Source organism: Camellia sinensis, chromosome 7 (assembly GCF_055761805.1).
Source record: "Camellia sinensis isolate YWXY chromosome 7, ASM5576180v1, whole genome shotgun sequence".
Classification (NCBI taxonomy): Eukaryota; Viridiplantae; Streptophyta; class Magnoliopsida; order Ericales; family Theaceae; genus Camellia; species Camellia sinensis.
In genome coordinates this window covers 71,850,046-71,867,873 of record NC_138967.1, presented here as the reverse complement: position 1 = coordinate 71,867,873, position 17,828 = coordinate 71,850,046, and the positions used below count along the sequence as shown (strand labels likewise).

The 17,828-nt window shown below is 35.1% G+C and overlaps 1 long non-coding RNA gene across 5 annotated transcripts in view; it reads left to right on the top strand.

The window, feature by feature from the left end:
• Positions 1-2,011: 2,011 nt before the first annotated feature.
• The window catches only part of LOC114322481 (uncharacterized), a 38,906-nt gene continuing 23,089 nt past the window's right edge, over positions 2,012-17,828 (top strand). For 2 of the 5 annotated variants that reach the window (XR_014335490.1, XR_014335489.1), the window contains exons 1-3: positions 2,012-2,376; positions 2,533-2,585; positions 2,690-2,786. This is a non-coding gene — a long non-coding RNA (uncharacterized LOC114322481). The other 3 variants (XR_014335493.1, XR_014335488.1, XR_014335491.1) reach the window with 3 other exon arrangements.

Genomic DNA, 17,828 nt, shown 5'->3' with positions numbered 1-17,828 from the left:
ATATGGAGGATGTAAGAGGCCATTAAACCAACTTGAAACAGAGGTATATCATGGAAAAATAACACCAAATACTTGTTGAAATGGAGCTAAAACAAGCTAAGCACACATGCTACCTACATAAGCCATTTATGCAAGCATTCAAGACAACAAGGAGAGGGGATGACCCTCTCCTATTCAAGACACCAAAACCACTTTTCCACCACTAAAAATCCTCTAGATTTCAGTGGTAGAAAGGTCATGCAAGACCTAAAACAAGGGCCAAAAGAGATGGCCTAAAACAAGGCCTAACAAGGCCTTGGAAGGAGTAAACAAACCCAAACCAAAAAGAGACCTTAAACAAAGATCTAAAGCATAAAAAATCAGAACTTTTATCAGTTAAGAGCTAAGCTTAAAACAATAAGCAAGAAGGGCTAAAAGCTTAAGCAAGAATGGGGTAACAAAAGCAAGAATGCTCACCCTTGAAGAACCTCTTCAAGAACACCACTCTAGCAACTTTTCCAAGCTTAAATCACTCCAAGAACTCTGAAACTAACTCCCTAGTGCCTCAGCAACAAGAGGATGGTGTAATGCTAGGTGTTTGTGTGCAATAGTGAGACAAAATCACACTTTTAAGCACAAATACACACACAAATGTAAAGATAGGGAGATATAGAGATAGATAGATACAAACTCTCTAAACCTAAAATTCAGAACCTCTGAGAATAGAGGAGGGCCTCCCCTCTTATAGAAATCCAATTTGCAAAGCTTCTTGGAGAAGCTAAGCAAGGGGCAAATCCCTCCATACACGTGTATGGAGGGGGTGAATTGTGCGTGCCAACTGTGCCAGCAGGCACAAAATATCTGCATAAAGCAGATGAACAGGGTTCAGCCACCAAAAATGGCCGATCGACTAACATAAGGGCCGGCCGACCAAAAATAGTGCCGATCGGCCAACACTTTTGGCCGATGGAAAGAAAACAAGGCCGATGGCCTCAAGCCTTGGCCGGTGGGTTGAGGGGATGGAAAACAAGCCACCCTCTTCCCTTAGAAGCAAAACACAAGTGTTTGGTCCACAACCAAGCACAAAACAGACAAGTTGAGAGATCTTGAGGCAAGGCGCGCGACTGAGACCTCCGGGAACTCAAAATGAACACGAACATGGATGATCATCGAGTGTTCAAACGATGGCGTCCAAGTCTTGAGGACGGTCAAAAATGGGGTGTCTACAGCCTTGCTCACTTTCTCCTTTCCATTTTCTCTATTTATCGAGCTCCCTCTCGATTTATCGATCCCCTACAAGAAAATGCACTTTTAGCGACCACTTTGTCTCTCCCTCGCTCATCACTCTGTCTCTGTCTCTTTATCTCTCTTTTCTATCTGTCTCTCACTCATTTCTCTCTCTCACCACCCATCTCCTCTATTACTTTCACCACTATTGCAAATGTCATTCCACTACCACCACTGCTACCACTGTTGCCACTCCACCTTTACAACTACCATTACTACCACCATCACCACCACTCCACTACCACCACTACTACTATCATTACCTCTTCTCCACCACCACCACTCCATCTCCTCTACCACTACCACAACTTCACCACTAATCTCCTTCGCCATCACCACCACCAACACCTTCACCACTACTACCTACTACCGCTTCCTTTCCTCTACCACAAAAAATTAGTTCCTGATTTATAGTAACCAAAAAAATGGGCCGCAAAAAAAAAAAAAAAAAAAAAAATTCATTGACCACAAAAAATTAACTTTATTTTAATAGAAAATATTTTTCATTAAAATATTACCCTTACTTCTACCAAATAAAAAAAATTTTAATAGAAAATATTTTTTTTTTCATTAACATAAAAATGAAACAAATAATTTTTTAATAAAAAATCAAAAATCAAAAAAAAATTCATTAACTAAAAAAAATGAAAAATAAATAAATAAATAAATTCATTAACTACAAAAAAAAAAAAAAATTATTTTGACGAAAAAAAAATGAACTTGTTTTCGTTTTCCCTCAATTTCTATCTCAATTCCCCCTTAATTCCCCCCCTTTTGTTTCTTACGATCTCTTCAATCCCTAACCTAACACTCCCTCTCACTCTCTCTCACTCTCCTCTCTCTTTATCTCTTTGGCCTACGTCGTCGCCTCTGGTGCCGCCACCGACGACCACCACTACCGCCGCCACACCTCCTCCCTCACCACCATCTCTCTCGTTGCCTCTGTGATTTCAATTCATCTCAGAGAGGGGGCGAGAGATTCATTTCAGAGCAATTTCGCTTTTGATTTCAAAGTTCTCTCTCAATTTCGAAGTTCTGTCTCTCTCAATTTTGAAGACCCACCGCTACCATGGTCTGCACTAGTGAGAGTGAGCACCATCATCTACTAAGGTGAGCACCGCTGTCTACAATCTCAATTTCGTTTTCTCTTCCTTCCCATCGATTCTTCTCCTAGGGTTTGCAATCTTGAATCTTCTCCTAGGGTTTTCAATTAGCCATCTATAATAATCTGCTTAACATAGGTACAATGTTCATTTCGTTGTGCAGATAAGGATCGAAAATTGGGATTAGAACGCCTTAGATAGAAGGCAGTTGAAGATGTTATATTCTATATATCTTCTCTCTACTATGGAATTGCCATTATATATATATATATATATTTAATATAAATAAATGCTAGTCTCAATTCAAATTTGTGTGACAGAGACCTGTGTGATGGAGGCCTGATAGATTAGAAGGTGAAAATGCCCACACTTCTAATCTCAACTCCGTTTGCCTTACTGCTTTTGTTTAATTTTCAGGTATGTATCTTAACTCTATTTGCCCTACTGCTTTTGTTTAAATTTGGAGGAATGATTGAAATTCATTTTGGTGAGAATAAGTTGGTTGTTTTGTGTGTTAATGCTATGATTGGGTTAACAAATTGTTGTTGCTATCTTGCCATATTTTTAATACATTTTGCAAATAAAGGATTTGAAGCTGAAATTGAATTCTATTTTGTCATTTTCACTTATTTTACCAGTCAAATTGAAGTTAAAGAACCTATAAGAGCTATGAATTCTATTTGTGATGAAATCTGTTTCCATGATCTTTTTAATATTCTCTTATTAAGGGTTTTCTTAGTTGTCTCCAAATGTTATTGCTACATCCACAGAGTTCCAGTAGGTTGTGAGCAGCATAGTTCAATTGTTAGTCATTTAATCTGAAAGGGGCATAGTGTAATCCTTTTTGTCATATATCAATTTCTGAATTGTAGCCCTTGGAATAGATTTTGACAGGCATACTTTTTGTAGATTGGTATATTATATAAGAAATTGTTTTCTTTCTATTTTTCCTTGCCAATTCAGACTTTATTTGACGTCTTATAAGCTAATACCAGCTCAAAAGAAATTTGCTTTAATAAAGATAGATTTCTTAGACTAGCTCCTTGCCTTAATGTTGCTTTTGCACCATCAAAAGGTATATCTATATCTCCTTTTATCCTTTATATTATCCAACAAGCACATATATATAAGCACACATCATGTTAATCATTGGATCATTTGGGTGATCACCTGATTAGAGTAGCTTAGGGGAGCATTTCCAAGGCAAGTGGTTCAATAACATTATTATATTGAAATATTGAGTATGACTCTTTTAAGAGTGTTGTTTTGATTCTTATGATTATTGAGTTTATTATGTGCTTGTAGTGTCAGATTCTTGCTGTTGTCGTTAAACTAAATTTGGATCATTCTTGAAATAGGCTTCTTAATCCTTGCACATTTGCTGGATGGTTTGGGCGGTCTTAGTTTGAGCTACGTGTTGTTTCATCAATCCATTTCTATTGTTGTGTGAATTTCCCTTTTGAAGTTAAAAACATGTTAAATTGGTTGAAACTCATCAAAATCAATCATTTTTTATAATACGCATGTTATATCTTAAGTTCTGATAAATCTCAAGCTTCCATAATAAGGTTGGATTCCTGGAATAGGTGATGTTATATCGAAATCTTAGTTGCTCGAAGTGGGAATGGGGGTACATAGAAGAGTCTAAGGTTGAGAGTACCTATGGAAGTGTTTACATAAATTCATATAAAATATTATGTTTTAAGTCTATTTTTTTTGGTGGATAGTTGTAATGTATATATTAAACATGAATAAATAATAGAGTTTTGTGTCAAGTGCACATTCTTTTTGTTTAAATATCAACAACTATTTTGTTAATACAAATTACAAGAATAAGTTTGAGCTAATTTTTTCTCTATAATCTTATGGCTGTTGTAGATTTTCTTTTGCTTGGTAGCTTTTGTTTAAATATATTAGACTCAAATAGGGTTCCCGATTTGGGAGTTAGAGCCAAATTTCACTCTAGACAAATTAGTTTCTTAAGAAACTTAGAATTCAAGGTGTTAACGCCCCAAAATCACCAAACAGCGTCGGAGTAGCACAAAACTTGGCACACATGACCGCCTAGGCACGAGAAACTTGTGGGAGAAGATGGGACTCAAATCAGGTTCCAGGTTTGGGAGTTAGAGTCGGATTTCACTCTTAAGAAACAAACTAGTTTTTCAAGAAACTTAGAATTTGAGGTGTTAATGCCCCCAAATCACCAAACAGTGTCGGAGTAGCACGAAACTTGGCACACACGACTGCCTAGGTATGGGAGAAGATAGGACTTGAATCGGGTTCCCGACTTAGGAGTTAGAGCCGGATTTCACTCTAGGCAAACTAGTTCCTTAAGAAACTTAGAATTCAAGGTGTTGACGCCCCAAAATCACCAAACAGCATCGGATTCGCACGAAACTTAGCATACACGACCGCCTAGGCACGAGAGACTTATGGGAGCAGACAGGACTCGAATCGGGTTCCTGATTTAGGAGTCAGGGCCGGATTTCACTCTAGGCAAACTAGTTTCTTAAGAAACTTAGAATTCGAGGTGTTAATGCCTCAAAATCACCAAACGGCGTCGGAGTAACATGAAACTTGGAACACACGACCGCCTAGGCACGAAAGACCTGTGGGAGAAAACAGGACTCAAATCAGGTTCCGGTTTGGGAGTTAGAGTCGAATTTCACTCTTAAGAAACAAGCTAGTTTCTTAAGAAACTTAGAATTTGAGGTGTTAATGGCCCAAAATACCAAACGGCGTCAGAGTAGCACAAAACTTAGCACACACGACCGCCTAGGAATGAGAGACTTGTGGGAGAAGACGGGACTCGAATTGGGTTCTTGGTTTGGGAGTTAGGGCAGGATTTCACTGTAGACAAACTAGTTTCTTAAGAAACTTAGAATTCAAGGTGTTAACGCCCCAAAATCACGAAACGGTGTCGGAGTAGCACAAAACGTGGTACACACGACTGCCTAGGCATGAGAGACTTGTGGGAGAAGACGAGACTGAAATCAGGTTCCCGATTTGGGAGTTAGAGCCGGATTTCACTCTTATGAAACAAACTAGTTTCTTAATAAACTTAGAATTTGAGCTGTTAATGCCCCAAAATCACCAAACAGCGTCAGAGTAGCACGAAACTTGGCACACATGACCGCCTTGGCATGAGAGACTTGTGGGAGAAGACGAGACTCGAATCGAGTTCCCGGTTTGGGAGTTAGAGCTGGATTTCACTCTAAGCAAACTAGTTCTTTAAAAAACTTAGAATTTGAGGTGTTGACACCCAAAAATCACCAAACGGCATTGGATTAGCATGAAACTTGGGACACACGACCGCTTTGGCACGTGAGACTTCTGGGAGAAGACAAGACTCGAATTGGGTTCCCGGTTTGGGAGTTAGAGCTATATTTCACTTTAGGTAAACTAGTTCTTTAAAAAACTTAGAATTCAAGGTGTTAACGCCCCAAAATCACCAAACGGTGTTGGATTAGCGTGAAACTTGGCACACACGACCACCTTGGCACGAGAGACTTGTGGGAGAAGATGAGACTCAAATCAGGTTCCCAGTTTGAGAGTTAGAGTCAGATTTCGGTCTAGGCACAATTATTTACTTAATTATCTTTCTAATTGTATAGTAGGTAAATTTTTATGTTTTTTTTTGTAATTAACATATTAACACATAATTATATTGTCATTAATTTTTTTTTTCTAGATATTTCTGGAGTAGGAGTTTGCTTCTTGTGGACTTCATGCCTGTGAAGAATGCCACTAATTTTTGTTTTTGTACCACGGAGAATACTAAGGAAAACTTTAAATTTTGATTTATATTATTTTGAATTATGAATAACATTATGTATTTAAATATTATATATGTATTATGGAACATTATGTACTGGGTTAATTTTGTTGATGTATAGTTATGAATGCAAAAATATGTTTATTATGGAGAAATTATTATTTCTATACAAGAATTTTTATATTATTATGCAATTATTGGTTTTTTTTTTAATTGTTTTTCATTGAATACAGGTAATTTTTATATTTTTAATTAATTTACAGCAGGTTTTGTTAGTTTAGTTTTTTTTTTTTTTTTGCGACGACACCAAACCATCGAAAAAAACAAGTATTTTATAATTTTTAATAAATATTGCATTTTTTGCAATGGCACCACACCGTCGCAAAAAATCAAAAACCTTTTTTGCGACGTAATCAATGCCGTCGCAAAAAAAAAATATGCGACGGCAATTTCTACCGTCTCAAATAATACTTTTGGCGACGGTAAAACAGTGTCGTCGCAAAAAGGTCTCTATTTTTACACATTATTGGCGACAGTAAAATGTTGTCGCAAATAGTAACATATGCCGTTGCAAAAAAAAGGCGACGGCATGATGCCGTGGTCAAAAAGTTTTTGCAACGCCCTCTATTGTGACCCCCCATTTGCTGTCGCTAAAAGTTTTTTGAGACAGCATAATGAGCATATGCGATGACATTTTGCCATCGCAAAAAATCAAAATTTTTGTAGTGCTAGCTCATGTACTAAAATTCATTTGCACTTTCTAATTGAACTCCAAAAAATATTTTCAAAATTCTTATTATTTATTATATTAATATTATAAAATATTTATATAAAAAGTCACTAGCCAGTTTTCTGTTGTATCCAATATTATTGTGGAAAATTGAATAGACATATTTCACTTTCATAAAAATAATAGATTTCATGTTGAACACTCATATATCTTACACATAATTCAATATGTCCATATATAGCCTTTGAATTAGCATCATTGATTTACAACATCAAAATTCTATGAATAAAAATTAATTTATACAAGCTTTTCAGATCTAAGAATAACAAGTACATTGTAATAGAACTACCCTTCAAAACTACAGTAATCACTCCATAGGGCGTTTGTATACTAGATGTTGTTTAGTGCATATAATTATTACATTGCACCTACTTGTTTGCTTAAGGTCTTTACCTCAATGATAGAGTAAATCATTCTATCATATAAAAGCACAATAAGTATAGGTCATGGTAGTGTAATGCCCAATATACACTCAAAGCCTAAACAATTTAGAGTCTTTTGGTTCATTAACCATTGGCATCATTTTTCTACAATGTTACCCAAGAAACCTTATGTTCACATCGTATGTGACATCATATAATTATTACCCATAATTTTGTACATGATTATAAACTAAAATATCAAGTAATTTATTAAACAAAATAAATAAATCTAAAATTAAGATTTTTTAGGGCATAAATGCTAACAATCTCCCATTTGCACTCAAAATCAAACATACATATATTTGATACTCATTATTCTAGATGCTTCTCAAACACCTTTTGAGTTAAAACTTTTGTTAATAGATCTGCAATATTTTTCATTAAAGTAGTATTTGTTATTGCCACATCACCTCTGTTAATAATATTACTATAAACACTTTATTTTGATTGGTTCTAAGATTTGACCATGTTCTAAAGCTCCTCAATGATGAACAAATGATGGATGATCATGATATTTTCAAAATAAGCTATACAAGTGGTGAGACCCCAAAACCAATCTGAACCCTCTTTTAGCCAAAAACTATTTTCAAGCCTTAAAAATATTTTCAAAAAGAGTTTTTAGAAGAATTCAAGATGTAACTTTAAGAATTTGACTAGTCCAAACTTTGCTTTTCAAAAAAATAAATAAATAAAAGAGCATGTTTCTTTCAAAGACATGAAGGAATTTAGGAACCAAAAAGAGTGTAACTTAAAAATAGTCAATTTTAAAATGTTAAAAAGGGTTTTAAAGTCTTACTACATATAATAAAAGCAAAAAAGTCTTAATTTCTATAAATAAGTTTCTAATTTGTAATTAGTACTGTAGTAAATTGTTATTTATCCTTTTTCCTTGGGAGGGGGGGGGGAATTTAGTGGAAAATCCACTTTCATGTACTTGTATCTCAAATAATTTATGAGATATTATTGTATTCCAATAAGTCCTATTCTTTTGGATATTTCATCCACCCTAAAATGGATGTCAAAATTTCACAATGTGTACATTATGCGAATGTTCTTTTCACATTTACATTACATTTCTACATACATTGAGCAATTAACAATTACTTTCAGATTCATATGGTATTCTTTCACAAATTTGGAACACCCACAAAAATACCCCCAATTGTGTTTGAGGTTTTCACAATCAAAATTAGGGATTTCAAAATAAAACACATATATTACTTCCTAATATGTCACATTTAGAATTTATAAGGCATTGTAGAACTAATAATAGTTTTTCACTATTTTCAAAAGTATTGTAACAACTAGGATTTCAATAGAACACAAAAAAAGAATTCAAATTGACATATGTTTGGTATCCATCTCCAACTCCTCAGAACTATCAATGAGGTGAATGTGAATATTCGTAACAGGATGGGGTTTCGCTCACCAGTGACGAAACGATATGAAACCAATGATCGAATGATACAAAGTCTGGCGTAGATGATGGATGACTGCTTTTCGGTGCATTTGTCACATTGACAAACTTGAATTCAAATCTTAGAAAAGTTTTGGGAACATGGGAGGCAACAATATCTTTTACAAAACCTGTAAGAGTCTTTGAATCCCAACAGCTTTTCTTAAAGAGGGATCTTGAAGAAGAGGTATACATAGTTCAACTTGATGGATTTTCTTCAAAGGATAATCACTTGGTTTGAAAGTTAAACAAATCTATATATGGACTTAAATAGACTTCGTGCCAATGGTATTTAAAATTTCACAACATTGTTACTTCATTCCGGTTTACGAAGAACATTGTTGATAATTGTATATACCTTAAAGTTAGTGGGAGTAAATACATATTTTTAGTCTTGTATGTAGATGAAATTTTACTTGCAAGTAGTGATTCAGGTTTGCTACATGAAGCAAAAGGATTTTTTTATAAATTTTTTGAATTGAAGGATATTGGTGAAGCCTCATATGTCATTGGCATAGAGATTCATAGAGATAGATCACGTAGAACATTAGGACTATCTCAAAAGGCCTACATTGAAGAGGTTTTGGAAAGATTCAACATGAAGTCTCGTTCACCTTCTGCAGCACCTATTGTCAAAGGAGACAAATTTAGTCTAAGTTAATCACCACAAAATGATTTGGAGAAAGAGCAGATGAAAAACATACCTTATATATCTGCGGTAGGTAGTCTCATGTATGCTCAGGTCTATGGAAGACCTGATATTGGGTTTGTGGTAGGAATGTTAGGCAAATATCAAAGTAATCCAGGCCTTGAACACTAGAAAGCTGCTAAGAAGACTATGAGGTATTTGTAAGGAACTAAGGACTACAAGCTTACATATAGACATGCGAATTCACTAGAGGTGATTGGATATTCAAATTCAAATTTTACTGGATATTCAAACACTAGAAAGTCTATTTCAAGATATATCTTTCTTCTTACTAGAGGAGCTATATCTTGGAGAAACATCAAGCAGTCCATAACTGCTTCGTTGACTATGCAAGCGGAATTTGTTGCATACTATGAAGCTACAACACAGGCCTTATGGTTAAGAAATTTTATCACACGACTAAGGATTGTTGATTCTATATCGAGACCACTAAGGATTTATTGTGATAATTCGGCTGCAGTTTTCTTTTCTAAAAATAATAAAAGTGGCAGTCGAAAAAAACACATTGACATAAAGCACCTTATTGTCAGAGAGAAACTCAAGATGCAAGAAATTGCTATTGAGCACATCAACATTGAGCTGATGGTTGCAAATCCCATGACAAAAGCATTGCTGGCTAAAGTACACAATGATCATGTGCCTCATATGGGACTAACTAGCTCATTTGATGTATGATTTTACTTTCTCATTGTCACGCCCTGAAATAAATACAATAGCACATCCATAACATTGACAAATAACAACAATGATAAAGTAATTGTCTTCCATTAGTTTCTAATTAAATTTACAAAAGAGTAACATATACAGATATACATTCATAAGCCTATCCCTGAATCTATAGCATATGCTCTACAATAAAATGAAATTCAGACAAATAAGGAATTCCCTAAAGGCTTACAGCTTTCCAAGATAGTGCTTGGTTACAACAAAATGGATTAAAACCCAACATAGTTAAAGCCCTAGGTTTATACTATTAAATACAACAAAATAAACAAAATGAAGCCTTTGTTTCCAATTCCTCCCAAGCTATTGCATTGGCGGAGGCATGTCATCAATATCTGAAAATGGTTGTCCACATATGGTGAGCCAAGGCCCCGGTAGAAATAATCCAACACAATATATGAATCTTAACAAAGATATAAGGATGAAATACATATGCAATGCTCATAACAAAACATTTTATATCCTTTTCTGAAACCATGCAGTGCTATGTTTATACCACAATTTATGAATCATTTCATTTACATTAGAAAACAGGGGAGTGAATCATAACTCTGGAAATCTCAAGACGAGTATCACATTTCACTGAAATTTCATTTGTGGGAAACCGTAAACCGGCACCCATATAAACGTAGGCTATATAAGCGCTACAATTGCCATTTTATAGATAATTCGTCAGCAGGATCGGCACCCATGTATACGCGTGGTATTTGGGACTTTCCCCCTAGACACACAGGCTAACTTATTTGATGTAATAACAATTTTCTCCCAAATTCACCCTTTCTCAACACAAGATACATTTTCAATGAAATAAGTATGAAACAATGCTCAATGCAAATAGATAAGAAATTAGTTTTCAATTCTCCTAATTCCCATACAATTTCTACAACAATGATAACTATCCTCCACCGATAACCCAAAATAGATATCTCTAAACAAATAGATAATTCCAATAAAGATAAACTTTCTAAATTCCAAGATGTGAGTGATAATATATATCCAACTCCACCATCCTCATCCACAACAACTCAATTTCACCATTCCAAGATCAATTCCATTTATTACTACAAAATCAACATTTGAGAATTCTAGGGCAAAACCCTCTTTCCTTTATAAATCATTTTCCAAGGTAAAACCCATCATTTTAACATATTTCATAAGTAGATATCCATCCACAACCATTCCAATAAACCATTTGAAAACCTCTCTTGGATTTCAAACCAACACCCAAAGTTTGTTTAAAAAAAAAAAAAATCCATTTTTCTTTCACAATGATGTTTCATAAAAACAAATAACTAAGTTAAAACTCATAAAGGAGTGCGGAGAATCTCTACCTCAAGCTTAGAAGAGGAAGAATGAAGAAAAACCCAAAAGTCAACAGAAATGAAACAACGGCTTGCTCTGATCAAAATAAAGCCCTCGACAAGCTCCGCACTTAATCTCAAATGAGCAAGGTAAAGAGATTCTTCTACGTGAGTAGATCTGAAGATCTTTGTGAAAAATGTGAGTTTTAGAGAGAGAGAGAGAGAGAGAGAGAGAGAGAGATTCACGATTTCAAAGGAGATGAAAGAAGATAAAGTGAAGAAAAGGGTAAGTGAGGACCCTATTTATAGTACTAGGTTAAAGTGAAATAAGGCCCCAAAGTCAACCCAAAAGAATAAGTCAAAACCCCCAAAAAGTAGGGCCCAAAACTTGACTGAAATCTGGGAAAAAAAACACAAGGGTCGACCCTCGGACCAGAGGTGTCAACCCTCAGGAATAAATAGAAACACATCAATGTTGGCAACAGACAAGGTGTTGAGCCTCAGACCAAAGGTGTCGATACCAAATTTCAATAGCCAATACTAGTTTCAGTAGCAGACAAGGGTTGACACCTCCTAGACTGGTGTTAATCCCAAAGGTTAACAACAAAAGGTAAGTGTCGACACCATCAAAGGCTGGTATCAACCCTAAATTTCAGTAGCTATCCAGGAACACAACAACACGAAGGTGTCGACCCTTGGAGCAAAATAAGACAAAGAAGAGAAGGCAGTGTCGACACCAACAAGGATGGTGTTGACCCCTGAAGCCAAAACCAAATACTAAGAAGAGGAACAACCATCTCGGATATGTTTTCTCGCGTTCAAAAGCAATAAATGGGTCGGGTCCAAATCAGGATCACTATACTCATTTTGAAGGATTCACAATTGAGAACAATATTAATTTAGAGAATAAATTCATGACCTTTGATTGTCGACATAAAGTATTTGTCATGTTTGTTATCCATTGGGATAAATAAAGTAGGACCTAGATGGCTATTTATTAGTCATTTGTAAATTAAAGTATTTTATTTAGTACTCATTGGGAAGTGTCATACATTTGTAAATTAAGGTATCTATCTAATAACGATCTCTAACCTAGCAGCTATAAACAGGCTTGTGGTTTTCCATCAATGAGGCACTCAAGTTTTGCATAGGTTAGAAGACACTTATTCCTAAAGTGTGAGTAAGTAATATAATATCGAGAGATTCAGAATGTAAAGCCCCTGAAAAATGTACTTTCTTTAAAAACCCTTATGTTTGAATTATTTTCTTGAAGCCCCTCAGTTCCTGGAATTTATTTCGAATCTTGTCGGTTAGCATTTTATTTTTTTATTTTTATCGAAACAGGAATATCCTAGCCAAATTAGGTTCCTTAGCCTAATTTAATTTAATTCTACATAAGTAAGATTCCAATACATTAATTTAATTCCAAGTCCTCACTTCTTTTATTAATTTCAAAAATTACCCCAAAACTAGTACATGTACTTTTATATTATAGGTACCATCAATCAAATTGAGATATATATATATATATATATACATTGGAAGATGTGTCCCTAGTACCTAAATTGAATAAAAAAATAAGCCTCATCACCCTTCCCAGTGGTCGGCCACCCTAGGTAAGTGTGAGGAGCCTATTTTCAAGAATTGTAATCATGGTGTTCTAGAAACCCTAACACCTAGTACCCATAGACCTAGGATTTTGTTTTCAATACTAGTTTCATTTCAACTAGGAACCAACTAGATATTGCCTAATCCCATGATTAAGCTCCCTAATCACTCCTATTCCATTAGACTCCAAGTAAATCCTAACTTTTCCATCCAATTCCAACTAGTGGGCCTTTTATGTCTTTTTACACCAAAATTTGCCTATAAATACCACCACTCCCTAGCTTGGCAAACACAAACAACACACTCACACACACATTCGGCCTAGAGGAGAGGAAGGAGAGCAAGAGAGAAGTCTTGAGAGGAAGAGGAAGGAAGAGCAGAGCCATCTTGTTCAAAGCTTAGCAAGTAAGTCATAGCACAACCTTCTCTTTCATTTTCCTTTTTCAAATACATGTTCTTAACGGTTCTAAACATTGTTTTCAGATGTGTTATTAATGGTTTCCTTGTGCTAAAAATGATAAGAGTTGAGCCATGATTCTACCTCTCTTGTATTTTCCCACATTTCGGTACAAAACTACCTTTTTCATACCAATCTCTCAAACTTTCCAAAGGCACACTTTCAAGCAAATTTTTTGAGTATAATATATGTTAGTTAGCATGTTTTCATCACCAAAGAAACGAAAATTTTCCCTTAGTGGATTCCTTTCTCACAAATCTTTTTGTTTTGGGTATTATGCCTTAGAATCTGTTTTCGCAGCCAACTTTCAGAATTTATAGAAAAATGTAGAAAATTATTCTGGACCTCTAGTTTATGTAAAAATCTTCCTTAAGGAGTTAGCTTTCAACTAAAATTGGTTTCATGGAAAAACAGTTTGCGGTTTACAAGAAAATCAAATTTTTGTAACGGTCGACGAATCTGGATAGCGCTGGAGTGTTTTCTAAATAACTTAAAATCTAGAAAATCTATCCCATTTCTGAAATATGTTCTGGAAACTAGATTAAATTCTCTATGAACCATAGGAAGGCCAAGTCCGGTAAAAACTCTAAAATAGCCCTTTTTATTCCAATCCTTATGTGATATCGAATCTGGAAATTCTGTTATGCATGGGTGTTTTGTGCTCTTGTGTTCATGAGAATGCTTATTAGCTTATGATCATATCTTGGCATGATATTATTCATGTTATGATTATGTTCTTATTCTACTTCATCTTAATGATGCATGCTTATGTGGATATTATTATCTTGTTAAGTTGGTCTAACCTCGATTTAAAACATTTAATTCAACGGAAAAACTTAATTAGGATGGTATTGGGTTTTCGATCACTTGAGGAATGAAAAGATGATAATGTGTTATGTATGGATTGATGGGAGGTGCTCCCTAATTGAAGTTTAAGTCTTGTGCAAGCAGTTGTCGCGTAAACCCTAGAATGGAATGGACGTGTTCGAACTCTTTGCGATGGTTTGATTGGTGAGACAAGGTTGGGTCCGGATGGGACATTCAGGATGATAAAACTTTTTTTGGAAGGATAAGGTTGGATTCAAGAGATAAAACCCTTTTTTTTTCGCTGTCCCTTTTGAGGCCCTACGGTTGGCGCTACGCGGTATATAACCGTTGGTAGGCATCCGAGGTTAGTTCTACAACAAAGCAGCAAAAGGTGGAGTTTCGAATAGTCCGATGTCCAATTCATGTGGTTGGAAGGATGAAATCTCTTTGAGGGATTTCTAGAATACTAACCACTAACATTATAACCTTGTTATCTATTTGAATGACATGCTCCTTTCTCTATTATTTAAATTACTATTATTGGCTTGGATATCATGCTTCACTACTTGTTTGCCATAAATGTGATGGTGTATTGGATTGGGAAAAAGGGACGGGGTGTGTGTGTGTTTACTAGGCATTCAAAGCTCGCGGCGTATCATGCCAGGTGCCGAAGAGGAGCTTATAGCTGGAGACGACGAGCCTGAAACCTTCAAAGACTTTTGGCTATCATAGAAAAGTTAGAAATTTCCTTTTAATATTTTGTAGGGCTCATATGAAGATTAAATTTTCTTTTGGGATGTAATGTTATGAAAACAAGCTTTTGAAATTAAGGATATTCGTGGTTGTTATGTACTTATATTCTAATACATATATATATGTATGAACCTTATCATTGCTTATGAGACCTTGTGTCAATACCTTTTAAGATCTGTCAAAAGAGTAGTGCGCTGCCTAAGAAAGCTGGACTTAGAAGGGAGGCTAATTTGACTCCTCCGGCGATCTGGGATTTTACTTGGTTATTGACCATAGGACTTATTAGTGACTCTCCCTTGACTGCAACCAATGGTGTAGATTCGGGGCGTCACACAGAAAATACACACATCACACAACTTGATCAACAATGGTTGGAGGAGGTTAGTCTAATTTTATTCCGTTGTATATCTATACATTTATGATTATATTATATATGTGTAGTGAAGTGTTTTCTTAATTTCTTTCCTTCTTCCTCTCCTCCACCACCAAAGCTCTCTTTCTTTCTTTTATCTCTCTCTCAACCGAATGTAGAAGTGTGTGGGTGCGTTTGTGCTTCAAAAATAAGGAGGGGAGTGGTGTATTTATAGAGAATTTGCTGTAAAAAGTCCAAAATTGGTTTCAAATGAATTGAATAGTTCTTTGATTTTGTTTGAATGTAATAGAATAAGGGATGATTATGACCTTAATTATGATCTAATTAGGCTTAGGATTAATTTAATCCATTCTAGTTACAAGTACAATAAATATATAAATCAATGTATTCATTGCAAATCTTTGGTACCAAAGTCATGATTTGTTTTTCATGATCAATAATTATAGCCCAGGGGGTGGCCGGCCATGTGCTTGGACTTGGGAAGATTATGTGTACAATTGATGTAAATATTGTAGATTTTGTATACAAATAAATATTGAATTAAGGTACAACATATATATATATATATATATAAAGGTACTAATTTGGGTTCAATTTGTAATTCAAGTAAAATGTGAGGGCTAAGGCCTTAATTTATGAATTGGAACATTTATTTAAGTGTAGTATTTAATTAAATTAGGATTTCGGAGTTCAATTTAGTTAAAGTTTCATTATTTTGAATTAAATGGCGAATTGTAATGAAATCATAAGCCTAGGGTTTTGAGCAACAAATATGATTAGGGAATTAATTTAATTATTATTAGGACTTTGGAAATGATCCCTTAGTTCCCAGGTTTAATCACAGTTTGCGAGTTTTCAGTTGGCGCGCGTTTTCGACTCTATAGCTAAAATTGAAAACAAATAATAAATCGAGGGTCTTTATTGAAATAATTCAAAAGTAAGGGTCTAAATAAAATTACCAAGGTCAAGGGCCTCATAGTTAAATAATTAGTATTAGAGTGTAGAAACGATTACTAAGCTATCAGTGTTGATAAAGGTTTTTCATTCGTGATGCTTTTTTGGTTCTAGGGTTAAATTTACGAATAAACAAGGAACTAAGGGCTCAAAAGTCAAGGGCTCAAAAGTCAAGGACTTAGGGTTTATAAAAGTTAGGGGCCTCACAATCTATCTCCCTTAAATAAATTTCATCCTCAAAATTTCAACCATTCTTCAAATCACGAAATATTGAGGGTAATTTGTCCACATTGCATCCTTGCATTTTTAGATAGATTCTACCAATGTATTTTTAATCATCCAGATCATCTTCTTCTCTTAAGTTCTTTCTCCCTTCTATCCAGAGCCACCATTGGTTTTGTTCTAATAGTAGCATTTTAAATTGAATTTCCTCCCAATTAATGACGTAAGGGGTGCGTTAATCTTCTGCGTTCTTTAACAATTCTAAACTGCTTGTCATACAGGTAATGACAATGCTGCTTCAGTGTGAGGGCTTGTATTTCCAAATTCTTGATGTGGTGATCTACACTCTTGTTAAGAATTGATCCTTTGTTAATTTGCTAATGCCATTCCGTTTGTGGATTTGTTGAATCATAGAAACTAATCTATCCCCCTTAAATAATAAAAGCATTACATTGGATAAGTAACTTGTCTTCTTTTTTTGGCAATTGTCGATCATAGCTTGATGTTCCAATAATAAATCTATTTCTAAGGTGAGGTCGGAGTTGGGTGTCTTCATGTCTCAGAAATCAAAAATTAAACGTACAAACATTTCCTAAGGGTTCACGTACAATAGTTCTAATGACCTAACATACTACGAAGAAGATATGCGATGAATCAAACACTTACTTGAGTGCTAAGATACCAAGCTAAAAGAGAATCTACACCATCCATGCTTGGATTACAAAAGGCTATTCCAAAAGGGTTTTAACTACTATCCTAGTTACATTTTCCCTAGGTTAGTCATTAATCATATTCCTTCATTCTTATCTACACCACTATTATCATTGTGTACCATAAGGTGCTAATGTGGCCTGATTTATAGTGTTCTCCGATCCTTCTCCCCTTAAATAGTCATCCTTAACTTCTTTCCGTATCATTCTTTTTTCCTTCCACAGTCAAGGTCCTAGAGTATGGTGTTGTATTCTTTCAGTTGCTCCTTTCTGGTCTCTCATGAAGTTCGTTCCCTTTTCACAAGCTCCAAATTCTCTTGGATTCTACCTTATCTCATTCAGAATCCAATGTTGTGTCAACTCTAATTGTAGGGTCTAAACTCCACTCAACTTTCGTGC